This window comes from Anser brachyrhynchus, assembly GCF_964034855.1.
Source record: "Anser brachyrhynchus genome assembly, chromosome: 7".
NCBI classification, from domain to species: Eukaryota; Metazoa; Chordata; class Aves; order Anseriformes; family Anatidae; genus Anser; species Anser brachyrhynchus.
The window spans coordinates 12,218,144-12,230,409 of record NC_137701.1 but is presented as its reverse complement, the minus strand read 5'-3'; the positions used below and the strand labels follow the sequence as shown (position 1 = coordinate 12,230,409).

The 12,266-nt window shown below is 45.4% G+C and overlaps 1 long non-coding RNA gene across 1 annotated transcript in view; it reads left to right on the top strand.

Annotated features, from left to right (window-relative positions):
- Positions 1 to 9,827, top strand: part of LOC308197952 — a 38,286-nt gene extending 28,459 nt beyond the window's left edge. Inside the window, exon 4 of the long non-coding RNA XR_013953452.1 lies at positions 1,697 to 9,827. This is a non-coding gene — a long non-coding RNA (uncharacterized lncRNA). The remainder of the gene's footprint in view (positions 1 to 1,696) is intronic.
- Positions 9,828 to 12,266: the final 2,439 nt, after the last annotated feature.

Sequence of the window (12,266 nt, the reverse complement as noted above, 5' to 3'; positions counted from 1 at the left end):
CAAATTCAAGAGGTAGCAAGAGAAAAGGTCCTGTAGCTTTCAGTAGGGATGAATGGACAGGAGCAGAGGTGAAGGACAGATACAACACAGTTGAAGTGGCAAAAACAGACCAGCAAACCTGTGGTGAAGGCAACTCTTTGTTAGTGGTAAGTAGTCCTGGAGAAAGGTGCTGGCTGTGTCCGACCACCTGCATTCAGACTCCAGTGTTAGAAGTAAGGGCACCTGGATCAGTTGTTAAAGCACTCATCCAGGACTGAGAAGATAGGAAAGATTTCTGAAAAAAAAACACCTCGGCTTTGCTCCTGTCTCTTGTGTGACTGCAGTCATGTCAGTGGGGAGTCCTCCAGACCACTCCTTGTCGTGTTTCTGCTCCTGTGAGTAGTCCTGTAATAATCAAGCTTGCCATCCTTCTCCAAATTTCCCCCTTAAAATAGGCCCATAGATGTAATAGCAGTGAAAATTAATACAATTGCTGATGATCACTGATACCTGGGATTTTGTCTGTGCGCTTTTTGCTAGTTGTCATTGTTTCTTTGCCATCTTTCCCCCTCCATTTTCCTTGCATCTGCCCACTTCTTGGACTGTGAACTCCCTAGAGCATGGACCAACTGATGTGTTTGTACACCTGGTACACCACCCTGACCTAAGCTTCCAGGTATCACCAACTGCAGATGGCAAATACTGGTCAACACTGGTTAGAGCCCCGGGGGAGAAGGGGATGTGAGGAGCACATTAAATGTTTGCTGTGCTGCTGAGTTCCTAGGAGTTGTGGGACATCTGTCAGACAAGCTTTATTTAACCTAAAGGTCACGCAATCCCAGTCTTCACCCAAGTATCCCGTGTCTTTTTCACTACACATGCTCTTTAACCCAGCTCTTCTGAAGAGTACTCTTGTCCCATATGATTTGCATTAGCTCTAATGAGAACTATCCATGCAAATCTCCCACTCAGCTAACAGTGACAGTTCCTGGTTGACAGGCTAATCTCATCCATGTGGAGAGCTTTTCAATTAGGTGGCTTTATAGCTCAGTAAAATTAAAACTCATTAACTTTTAAAAAAAGAAAAATTTAATATCTTATTTGTGGACAGCAGGCCTTGTGCTTGCAAACGATGACTGCTGTACAGTGTTTAATGGCCCAAGGGAGACCTGTTGGTAAAGACAGGTAGAGTAACAAAGGGGTGAAGGTCCTGGAGATGACATTCAGAAATGCACAGCATTACTGCTGTCTTTTATAGGAGCAGAAAGTACTCAGGTATCTGTGTATGGTAATTGTCTTCCTTTATAGGTGTGTCTGCACGGACTTCTTACATCTCCTGTTGTATGCAGTGGGGTGATGATCAGGTGTGGTCCTTAGAGATGCTGCACTCCATACTCAGGAACAGCTGGTACACTCAGGACTGAAAGCAAGATTCAGGGTCAGGCAGAAATATTGGCAGGATAGTCTCCAGGATGCTAAAAAGTGTATTTCACGTTTCACAGAAGCCAAGAATTCTTCTCTTCTGTGGATTTTCTGTTTTTAAACACTTTGGGACTTTGAGGTGTTAGAGAAGTAGTAAATGACCATATAAGCAAGCAAGTAGAAACCATGCTGGGAACTGTTCTAGGATTAATGAGTTGATGTGCCCCAGGACTTATATGTGTTCACCTCTATTATTTCAGCAACCCCCTACCTGTTTTCTTCTTTTTCCCCACAGATGTGAGGAGCAGGCTTGGAGCTTTAGACAGGAACTGAATGATCTGAACCAAAAATCACTCTCTTGGCAACTGTTGTACAAGTATAGCCAATGCATGAAATATCTTTTCTGACTCCTCCTGCATCTGACTTTTCCTTTTTGATGGCTCTGAAACCACATCTGTTTGACAAGGCTAAGCTGCTTGATGCATATCTTACTCCCCTAACCAACAGAAGCGCAGAAAATGGGTGCTTCAGTAGAGAGTCAGTAGGCAGTGTCAGATGAAAGACACACTTCTTCCTGCAATTCTAGCCAACTGCGCTTGCTGAAAGAAAAATACAGCTCAAGAGAAGTGTATGTGATATTTCTTCCTCCATCCAGCACTCAGCTGCAGTTCCCTGTGCACCTTAAGGCAGTGATCATTTGCCAGAGCGTACACAGATGGGAAAAAATACCACTGGAAATAGCTGGAGCCGTGATATTTATCTTAAGACAGAGAGGAGATCTACTAGAGGCCCGATGCAGGCTTCTCTATCTCTCTCCATCCAGGCAGGCAGGTGGGCTTTGCCTGGACACATCCTCCAGCCACGCACTGCACACCCAGCAGGCATGCCCGGAGCTCAGCCAGGAGAACCCATGCGATGGTGGTGTGTGAGATGCCAGATTCCTACCAGGTCAGAGACAGGTCAGGAGTGAGAAAATGCAGAAGAAATGCAGCCCAACTCATTCCACAGGCCCACTGTCACGCTGCTGTTGAGTCTGTGTGTGTGTGTTGCAATTACAGTGCATGGCCCACCAAGTGTATCTGAAGAGCCGGCTTGGTCCCTGGTAAAGGAATGTTCCCAGACGTGCTGCAGAGACTTTGCCTGTTGTGTGATATGTACAGCATTTCTTTCCCTTTGTTCCAGAAAGGAGCATTTGGCTTATGGTTACTTGGACGCATTGCAAAAAAATAAAGCATTGCATTATGAGAAAGGGAGCCACTCATTAAAAAAAAAAAATGCAAAAAGTCGTGTAAAATGTGAAATAAATACAGAAGAAAAGAAACCCTGTACAAGAGCCAACTGCATCAAAATCCCCATAAATTGTGAAGTTTTCAGCACTGTGATGAAGTCATGCAATCAGGAAGATTGCGGTGTCTTGAGGAATGACGCAGTCCAACTTGCAGCCCACACGTAGCTTGCCTGCCGTGTGTCCCAGCAGCAAAACAGGCTAGGTGAAATCCGGCAGCGATCAGATTCCCCCAGCCTGAGCCCCTCACCCTGCATCTTGGCTGCCCACAGCGTGCCGTGCTTCCAGGTCTGGGGAAAAGGCTGGATGTGGTAAGGCAGGAGAGGGAATGCAAGGCTAAGCAGGCAGGATTGTCTTGGTTGTTTTACTAAGAAACAGAAAAAGCAATTGGAGTGTTTTTTTGTTTGTTTTTTTGTTTGTTTTGCATTGGTCCTTGGTGCAGTAGTCACCGTGCCTAATTTAGATTGCAGTTCTGATTATGACCTTGCAGCTCAGATCTAGTAGTGCTGAGAAAGACCCTACATGCTTTGGACCCCACTCCTCTTTCCAGCAGAGGTACCCCTTCCTTCATGTCTCTGCGCCTTGCCAATCCCTTGGAATCCCTGAGAATCCCTGTATGCCACATTACATGCTGTGCTACATTACTTACAGAAAAGACAGTTTGGTTCCCACAGCTATAGAGGGCTTCAGAGAAGACTATGGATCTGCTGATCTACATCAAGCCAAGACGTGAGATGCCGTCAAGGTCATAGGAAGCTAGCAGAGATGGTGCCAAGCGATGGGGACAGGTTTCCATGAGTCATGGAGCTAAGAATGCACAGCAAAAAGTACCATCCAGTTGATTCCCAGCCACCTCCTCATGATGATCTGGATTTCTCCATTTCAGTAAAACTCCAGATTTCTTCACAGAACTACTTGCAGCTCCTGGTCAGCGGGCTGTGCATTGTTTGCTTTGATTACGTTTGTGGTTTCTTTATGGTGGAGGCTCACTGCCTGCTCAGACGGCTGGCTTGATGGTCTTCATATTTTCCAAAACCACTTGACCTTAACTGCAGTTAATTTGTGGGGCAAGGCTGATGAACAGCAGGCCTCCCGACTGCTGTCCTCAATCAGCGAGGAGCAGGGACAGAGCTCTCCTCTCACCCTGCAAGGGGAGGCACTGCCCAGCAAAGCTGTGAGGTTTGTAGAAGCACGATGCCAGGAGAGTCCAACACACCGCTAATGGTAAAACCACCACATATTAAGAATGGAATTTTTTCCCAGAAATATCCAAACACTTAGACAGCTCAGCAGCAGCTCAACACTTTGGTTACAGTGAGATTTCACAGCACAGAAAGCTCCTTCCTGGCTCTTTTAGGAGTTGTTTTTGCATTTCTGAACCTCATATAACAAAAGGCATGGTAGTGCAGAAGAATTTCAGCTTTTGTATGGCTGCAGTGCTCAGATAGGAAGGAACCTCTCTGAATTACAGAATGAAGAGAAGGGAAGTATGAAAGAACCCAAGGACATTCCTCGCACTTTTGGTATGTGAGGGCAACTGAAAGGCACCCATTGCATCTTAATCTTTGGTTGTATCTGATAAAATACTTCATACTAGACAGCTCGAGAGAAGTGTATATGTAGGCATGATCAAAAATAATTCTCCTCCTAATGAGCAGAGTTTTATCCCATCTCCTGACTCCCCTATACATCATCTGCAGAAACACTAATGTGCTAATTAGCCATATGCTAATGAATGCAATTGTCACTGCTGTCTTACTACAGGACCTATATTATTGATTGTATTGAAATCAGTAGGAAATCAGCTACACCTCAGTTTGTGTTTGCATCTGTGATCATTCTGAAGGGTGTTTCCATGTGCCTAAAGAAACCCCTGGTTTTGGAGGACTGAAACATGCCCTTAACTCTAAATGAGGTCAGTGATATGGATGGTTCCCAAACAGCATGAAGTGTATGCAGGGTTAGATGAGGGGCAGCAGAACTGGTGTGCTGAACAAATTTCGTCTCAGAGTAAAGCTGATAATGCTGTTTTGGTAACGATCATCCTGAATCCATCTACATTTTAGATGGTACAGCTGGTCCCAGACCTTTTTCACTGTCTTTTTAGCCACAGGGGAAGAATTGTAGACTTTGCTACTGGTGTTGCTCTTTAAATGCTATGACTTTGCTCACTCAGCCCTCATGTTTTGAATCACTGTTGCTTTGGCAGGGATGGGGCAGGGGAGGAAGTTGCTTTCTTTCCCCTGGATGCTATTAAGAAAAATCATGAACTGTCTGATTATTATTTTTCTTTTTTTGGGGGGTCCTAAAATGCTGAGAGTAATAAATGTGCTAAACCTCACACCACCAGAAATCCAAGGAAACAGAACATCTATTTATAAAACCAAAAATACAAATTGCCCCCAGCATTCACGCATCGTTAGAAAGCTAAACCACAGCCCCAAAAATCAAGCCCTTCACTCCCAACATGTGCTCACAGCACAGAGAGCGATGGGCAGACACAAAGCCACTCTGTAAGGAGGTGCATGGAGGAGAAGCCAAGGCACTGCCAAGCCTCTGCAGCCAGAAAACCCCAGGAGGTGAGCCAGTCCCAAGGAGACCAGGAAAGGTAATTAAGTAGAAAAGAAGTTTGTGGAAAATCTCATGGTTTTTGCCACTTGCGAAAGAAGGGCATGCTTCAGCTCTGATGCAGTCTGCCTGGAGCCCTTCAACTCCTTCTTGCAAAGCTGATGGATGCTGTGTTGGACCAGCACCAGCCTGTTTCGAGGGGTGGTGGGTTCCTTCCCTGTTCAGCCTCCCAGCTCTCCTTGCTGGCACCTTGATGAGTTTAAATGACACAAAACAGAGGATGCTATTCCCTTGTGCTCACCCGTTTTGTTCCCCTTGAAATCAACTTGCGCTCAAGCACAAACACAAGAGTTTCATCTGGCTACGAATCTGAAAGTTGATTCAGATACATTAAGCTCTTAAAAATGCAGCCATTACAGCCACTTCCATTTGTTAGTAATGCCAGATTACAAGTGCTAATTAGGGAACAAATATAGCCTAAGCAAACATCCCTTTTTATGCCCTGTTCTTGTGCCGAATGAAGATTTTGATGTGATTTCAAAAAGATCTGCTACAAAAGGAAGAGCAGCACCTGCTGAACACTGCAGCCAGGGGTGGCAGGAGGAAAAAAGAACGGCTCACAAGGCTGCGTCTGGTTCTGACAGCTTCGGTCGTAGCCCTGTGCAACACTGTGGGTTCAGTCCCAGCAGCGGGCTGTAAAGCTGTCGGAGCAGGGAAAGCTGTCAGGTGCGGAAGGATCACAGCGGCTTCCACTTCCTAGTTTATATAAAGATGAAAGGAGAAAACAGACACAAGCGCACACACATGCATATCAAAAGAGCAGATGATTGCCTCTGATGGCCAGCACAGGCTGCTTCTTTCTTTGCAAAGCAAGCCAAGATACAATTAATCTCTAATGACAATTAGACCCCTAGGAGTTATAAAGTAAGTAGGGCTTATTCTCTGCTAGAAACTGCAGCTAAAATGCTATTAGATTTGAAGAAAGAAAAAATAAATGCAGTGAAAAAAGCCTTCTTCAGAAAATCTCTCTTTTCTTTCACTCTTCTTATTTTGACTTTCGTATCCTCAGACATAGAGGGGCTTTATTATTTTATTAACAAAAAGATGGACTTCTCTGCTCTTCAGTATACCCCCCCAGAATGGAATTGAAAGCTGACATTTCCATGAAAACCATTTTGGGAGGAGGGGGGGAGGGAAAAAGAAGATGATTTTTATTAAATGTTGTGAATGAGAATGTTTGACCCCTTCCTTTCAAACATAAATCCTGTTCTCTCTCTCCTGATGGGGAGCAGTATAAATATAGCCTGTTCTTTTCCCCACCTTTCCTTGCCTTTTCCTTTCCCCAGCTTTCTTCACCATGCCAGGACCACTCTGGCAAGTTCCCGGGATGAGAGATCCAGGGTTTGCTTGACTCACAGACAGTGCATTTAGACCAAAGCAAAGTGCCTTGATAATGCCACCTACAAGGGATGCAGCTCATGTGCATTTGCAGTCATTACAGGAAATCTGAGCAGGTTCTTGAGACAGTCTGTTAATGTGTCATCTGTGGTTGGTGTCTTTGGCTGCAGGTGATATTTTAAGGTACATATGCTGATGTGCTTGCAAAGGGTAAGGTCAAAGGCTCCCTGAGCATGCTTCTGCATGTGGTGACCAGCCACTGCTCCAGTGGCACCAGTGCCTCTCTGTCCCAACCAAGTGAGCAGCCCTGCATTGACAGTAGGGGAAATAAGGTTGACTGCTAGCTCACCATGGGACAAGCACAGTTTTTACACCCTCAGCTCTCTTCCAGCAAAGGCATCATCCAGGAAGGGATGCAAGCTTCAGGTCTTAATGACAATGTTGATGTAAGTGCCTGCAGGCAGCTCCGGACATCTCCATAGGCCTGATGGCAAAGCAGGGAGACCCTCACCTCTCTGGGGGAGCTGAACGCTGGCTGCTTGGAAAGCCCATGGCTGACAGGTGGGAGGTGATAGCAAGCTGGAAAACACTCTTGTTTACTCACCCATCTCTTCCTTTTCAGCCTGTTTATAGTAGAGCTAATCCATGCTCGAGAAGTGAAGGCAGGACACTCAGAGCTGTCAGCGCACACAGTTCCCAAACCCATGAATCAATCATCACGAGTCCCAAACACAAGCATAAAATATCTCAGACAAGCTCAATTTTCCAGCTTTTAAACAAGGACCTTTTTTTTTTTTTTTTTTCATTTTAACATTTTAAGTCTAAGATTTAGTGCTAAACTGACAGGCTTAACTTGTAAAGTAACTGGCAAATCTTGAAAGAATTGTGGTTTTCTCCTCCCCAAAGGACATTGCAAGTGACATGGTTTTTCACTTTAGTGATAGATGGTACTTGCAGGCAAGTATTTAGATATCTAAGTACTAAAGCAGCCACAGGTCTGGTTCCTATCAATAATACATTTTGTCACAGTGAAATTGAAACAGCATGGATACCACACATAGAAATGGAAGGGAGAATTATACATAAAATTAATTTTCCCCATAAAGGCACGTAGTTTCAGCTGTCTCAGTTCACAGGAGAGTTTGTGGATGTTCATTTCCTGGGGATTGCCCACCCCTAAGTTTTACCTTTGATTGTGAGCACCAGTGAACAGAGTCTTTCAGAGCAGAACAGGGGTGGAGCCACATGATCACAATGAAATTAAAAAAAAAAAAAAAAGTACCTTTTGCAAGCCAAATTAACGGAGCTGGTTTGATTGAAATGTTTTTTAACCAAAGCCAGGGACTGAGCTGAGTAATGAGATCTGAAAGCAAGCAAGGGGCACGTGCCTGTGAGTGGCAGGGGAAATATTTCACCCATCTGATGGTACCACGAAAATCTTCTTTGCCAAACTTTCGTAACATTAACACAAAGCAGTGAAGCCCTAGCTGTGCTCTTGGCAGTAGAAAAGCAGTAACATCTCACTGCACAGGGGATTATCAGGTTTCAGGATTAGTATCAGCTCCCTTTTCAATTATTTTTGGATTCCATGAAGTAAGAGAAGCTTTAATTATCTGGGCAGAAATGCACTGAATTGCTCCGTTCTCAAAGACCGTTCCAAAGCAGGTACTTCCCTGAATAAATGCATCTGAAAGATGCAAACAGCGCCTACCCTGTGCAAAATACCCAAGGGGTACATTGTAGTATGCTGGACCTGTCTGGAGTCCCAGTGAACCAGGACTTCTGGAATGAGCATCCAATCGAGGGGAGATGTTTTTCCAGGGAAAATTCTGTTTTTCTTCTGGGAAACAAAGACAACTCATAGTAACAAGCATGTATGAAAGTAACATCACCCTCTTTGTCATGGCCCCTCGGATGGCTCTTGCAGCCCCTTGTAGCTCTCATGTCCTTAAGTCACCTCTGGGTTTCTGGCTCAAAATGCTTCACGGCCCATTTATGCAGTGGGGATATCAGGTCTTCCTCTGGAATTAAATGCTTGTTCCTTTGTGGGATCACGGACCTGGCATGGTGTGTACCAGTCATGCTCTGAGGAACTTGAAGCAGCCCCTCCTGCCTAGGCAGGAATGCCATTCCTTTGTACTGTCAAGCATAGCACAGACATGGACAAGCTCCGTTAGATCATCTCTCCCAGCTGCCTTCCAAATCATGGTTGAGTTTGGTTATTTGTTTCCATGTTTTCTCCTGCTCAGTCGTGTCCCACTTTGCTAGTAGCAGATTTCTTAGAGCAGTACCTTAATCCTTGTTCTTCCCTTGAAACAACTATTTTAACATTTTCCCCACTGTCATTCCCCAAAAGGCTATATCTCATTCGTGACACGGAAAAGTCCTTCACTAATATTCAAAGGCACTTGGATACAGAGCTAGGTGGAAAGTAGTTTTCACCAACAGAAATGTAGCATTGTGTTTTCACTGAAGTGTGTTTTCTTAATGAAAGGGAAACAACTAACCTCTTACATGCAGAAGCAATACTTCATTTGACAAAATGCTGGGCTTAAGAGTGTTAACTGGCTCTATTAATGACATGTGTGGCCAGTATTTGCTTATCTTCTCTTAATTAATAAGGGATGTTTCAAGATGCATCACTCCTCCCAGCAGTATTTAGGGAAGTGCTGTGTTTAGAGAAGACTCCTTAAATACTTCGCTTTATAAATTTCATTTCCTAGTGCAGGCATCTCCTTGCTGCTCTGTGTCTGAGACTTTTATGCCTTTAGTCTGGAAACAACTGTTGCTACGGGACATCCATAATGCCAATGAGATGGTTTCCCTCCAGACAAAGGGATTACAGGGGAATAGGAGCCAGGGAGAGTAGGTCTGTGCTAATGCTGGTAATGGAAAAATAAAGGAAGGCCAGCAGCCGCAGAAGGCTGCAAAGCCAGAGGACTTCTCAAAACCAGGGCATTTTGAGAAGGGTAAATTTAAATCCTTCTAGTGCCACACACTTTCAGCATGCCCTTGGTCCCATCTTGGCTTCTGCCATTGCTCCCTGACCTTGGAGCATTGGCCAAAGGGCAGAGAGGTCTTGTAACCAGCAGTAGGGTGGGAGGAAGCCTGGCACTGTCTGACCAGAGCACAAAAATCTGCTCTTGCTGTGCATCCCGGGCTCAGCATCAACCACGGGGCCAGGCACCTTTTATCGGGTCCTGCAGTTGTCCATCTACAGGTTCATATTCACGAGGGAGAGGGAAGCAGCTGCAGAGACTGCAAGGAGAATAGGACGTAAGAATATGGATTTCACTGGATGTGCATTACCACAAATGCATCAGGTTTATATCCAGTTACCTGTGAGCTTGGGCTGTTGAGGTGAAAACAGCAAGTCCCCTGCTGTGCTCCTGCAAACCCAGTTGCTTGCTGTCACTGAACCATGAAGGTCAAAACCTGCTCTCAGCCTTCTCCTCTTCACTCTGTATTGATTTTTTTCCCTAAAGAGACATCAGCTTGTCTTCATTGGGCTAGATACACCAGCCATTGCATTGGCCTTGCAGGACGGCAGCTCGCCTGTGAAAGCCGGCCAAGGGAAAAAGAGCCAATAATGCCTTTTTTGATTGGCTTTAGTTGGTATTTTTAGCGTTTCTACTTAAACAAAAGCTCAAAAATCAGAGCAGGTAATTGCAAATTTCAACATCGAGTAAATCATTATAGCCATGCTATAAAACCCATAGGGATTTGGGAGCAGAGTTACAATGAATTCCGGGCCAGAGCCGGAACAAGGAGCCCTGGGCTTGACTTTAGGAAGCAGTAAGCTGGGCGCTGCTTAAAAAACCAGTGACTAGCATGGAACAAATTAAAAAGGGAAGCGGCAAACTCCTCTGGGATTCCATAATAATTTAAACATTCCTCTGGGACATCTGAAGTTTGGAGGAAAGGTGGGGAGGGGGGGCGGGGGTAAAAATGTTGCTAACTTATAAGGAATGTTAGCAATAAAAAGGGACCCATACGGGTGTGCCATACCCTGAATTAGTCAGAAAGCAGATGTGTGTGTCTGCAGCCTCGACTTTTTCCCCTTGTTTTCTCTTCGGTTCTCTTCCTCCCTCTCCCTCCTCTCCCTCTCCAGTGCTGTTACAGCAGTTACACCTGTGTGATCGAAGGAGCAGGGAGAGAGCTGCAAAGCGCAAAGCTTTCGGTGTGTTAGGTCGGAGCACAGAACAATAGCGCCATAAATCAATTTGGGAGGGGAATGGAGGGGGTGGGGGAAGGGGGTAATCCAAAAATAAACCATGTGTGAGTTTTATTTAGCTCCGCTGTTGCTGAAGAGAGTTCACAACGGGGTTGAAACACAGTGCGGTGCTTTGGGGTTTGCCTCTTTTCTCCCCTTTCCAGCATCATGTGCTGTGGGATGAAACCATGGGGTGTGCTGACACTGTCCCTTTCCTCTCGGTGTCACTCGTCCCCATCTGAGGACACCAGGGGATCCTGGTGTCAACAGGAGTTATCTGTTTGGGCCCAGACCAGCATTTAGCAGAATACTTCCCATGCAAATAGCTTTGTTTCCACCCGAGGAGGCAGCTGCTGAAAGGCCCAGAGAAGCCAGTGAGAGCCAGGAACCCAAATCCCTCTCACCTTGGAGTCTTTCCCGTGCCCTTGGCTCGCAGCCTGGGCAGCAGCAAGGAGCATCCTTCACATGCAAGAACACACGCACACGTGTGTGTGCCTTCTTGGGGGGAGAAGCTGAAGGGTCTTCTCAACCTTTAACAGCAAAGTGAAGAATGCTAGGTTTTGGTTTATTAACGGAAGAAAAAGAGAAGAAATAAAAACCCCAACTGCCCAAAGCCCAAGTGTGACATAAGGAGCCTCGAGGCAACTTTCATCATGTTTTTAATGTGGTTTCCTTCATCTCCCTGGGCTCGCCTGTTTGCAAGAGCAGATTGTATTTAGATGATGCATTTACCAGATCACCAGGAGGATGCTCCCCCCTGTTGGATTCCCCACCCCACCCCATAACTGAACCTAACAACAATAACAAAGAGATCCAATTTGTTCTTCAAAAATGCAGGCTCCACAGCACAGTGTCATTTTGTCCTTGTGCTAATTCCAGAAAAACATTTGGCCTCATTACACATCTCTGGATGGACTGGAGATGAGCACTGGTTTGATCCCTGAAAGATATCCCAAGCTCTCAGCAGCGTGAAATTTTAATTTCAGCTTCAGAAGATTGCATGTCAGGCCCAAAAAGAAAAAAATTGCCTCCTCATGCTGGAACAATGTTGATGCTTTCCAGGTCGGGCTTTCATTTGAAAAAGAAATGCAGCAGAGCAACCCTTCCCAGCATTACCTAGGGCCCCCAAATTCCCCTGTCCAGTGTGTGTGCAGCATGCATCCCGCATTCAGGCACTCTCTGCAAAGCCTGGCTGTGGACATGTGTGGAGATTGTTCTTCTTTTTCCCTTCATTAAGAAACGCCATGGTTCATTTGCAAGCCATTCACATTTAAATTGGGCTTTTTATATTTTATACAGCGAGAGAGAGGGAAACCAGGAGCAGTAGCTGTAATCTCGCGTATAGACTGTTCTTCACACTGTGCTGTCTTAAATCTCTTATGTTCTTTATAAACCTGTGGG